The 1,875-nt window shown below is 33.5% G+C and overlaps 1 long non-coding RNA gene across 1 annotated transcript in view; it reads right to left on the reverse strand.

Moving 5' to 3' along the window:
* The window catches only part of LOC106787091, a 6,609-nt gene that overhangs the window by 3,824 nt on the left and 910 nt on the right, over positions 1–1,875 (reverse strand). The gene's annotated exons all lie outside the window — the stretch shown is intronic.

The following is a 1,875-nucleotide window of genomic DNA, read 5'->3' on the forward strand; positions in this document are numbered from 1 at the left end:
AACTCAATCAATCTAAAGTTCTACTTCTTTTAATGTCCAAGTTCCCTGTGAAAAAATTTTATCATTAAAAATTGTAATTTTGGACGAGAGAAATACTAAATAAATTAAATATTTTGTCTTTAAAATGAGATGAACTTTTATTTAAATGAGGCCATAATTTAAAAAAAGTATATATTCTCTATTTTTGGATTTACAACTGTGCAGTTAATATTCGAGAATCTGCTATGTCAACAATAGTCGGAGATAATAAATACTTAAACGAATGCTGTTAAAGGTTTACTAAATTTTACTTGTGATATCTTTTTCTTACATAAGTATGGCCACCTCAGGCAAAGGGTACTGCGTTTATGTATTTTTAATTATCAGTACAAAATATTAGGAACATTTATGACCATCGGAACATTGTGTTCTGTTGACTGTAGGAAGACGGTAAGTTCCTTAAACTTGTAAAAAAAAAAGTAATAATCAAAATTACTATATTTCATTTAGCCAAGATTTATCTATTATGTTAATCATCCAACATGTGTTGGGTTTTAAGTTTTAAAAATCCTTTTCATTCTATGGATAAATTTTGATGTCGAATGCCTGAGCAGATAGATCCTAGATCCTAGATTGACTGAAACCTTTTGAGCATTATTTATGTTACGGTCAATTCATAGATTTACCAGGGTATTTTATAGAACAGGGTGGCCAAAGCATCAACCGCATAACTATTCCTATCACCCGCCTGTCTAATATATATATATATATGTTATAGGGAAAGTGGGACCTGCAGGAATTGTGAGCTTTTTAGCCTAGGTATTGCCCACAATGCCAAACAGTTTTTGGCAACGTAAGAAACAGAAGAATTGTGACGGGCTTTTCCTAAGCATTGAACTTAATACTTAGACATTCTATAGAACACTAAATGCTATTTAGGCGATATTGAAGAGAATACATTATCGGGCAATAGGCGCATATACACCTCCTCCCTCCCCACACACACACAAAAGCGAGCATGGAGCGGGTTTTTGAGACTGTGCGTGCGTGCCGTTATACTATGCGCTATACTATACTATGTTGTGTGTGTTGTGTGTCTGTTGCCAGATAAGATAACAATTCTTCTGTTTCCTACGTTGCCAAAAAACGCTTAGTATTGTGGGCAATGCCTAGGAAAAGCTCACAATCCTTGCAGGTCCCACTTTCCCTATAACATATACACTTCTCTGATGCCTGTGGACCAAATACTAGTTGAGAATAAAATCCTTGACTTAAAATGCGATATATTTTTAACACTTTGACGTCCAGGCGTTTCGAAAAAATTTCTTCGCTTGGCGCCGGCAGTGCTACTTCGGATTACTTCGCGTACGCCCGGCCGTATTCTAACTGCATGTCGCCGGGCGTAGAACTATGCTTTGTGCATGACACCAATGTGGTGTCGCCGGACGTCATAGTGTTAAAATCAAGAGCTATCTTTCCAAAAAATTATTGGAATTTACTTTATGAAGAAAAATATCCACGTTATATAGATGTGCAGCATATTTAACAACTTTTCTGGTTCTATTTATCTCTGACAAATAATATTTTCTGCTATGAATGCAATCAAAAGAAAACATCGCTCCCGTTTGACAGATGACTATTTGGCAGCAGGTTTACGAATAGTTATAAGTACATATGAACCACAATATAAAAAGTTTGTCGAAAATACACAACGTCATGTTTCAGCTCATCTTCTGATACTACATAAAAACTAATAGTTAATATGTATTTAGAATAATATTAAGAAAATTATAGTATTAATAACAATAACATTATTAATAAGAAAATAAAAGAACATATTGTTTTATTTATAAACTAATTAGTTTGTGAGAAGAAATCATTATTTTCTTTTATTAA

This window comes from Polistes canadensis, unplaced genomic scaffold (assembly GCF_001313835.1).
Source record: "Polistes canadensis isolate GaletaPanama2010 unplaced genomic scaffold, ASM131383v1 scaffold_91, whole genome shotgun sequence".
Lineage (NCBI taxonomy): Eukaryota > Metazoa > Arthropoda > Insecta > Hymenoptera > Vespidae > Polistes > Polistes canadensis.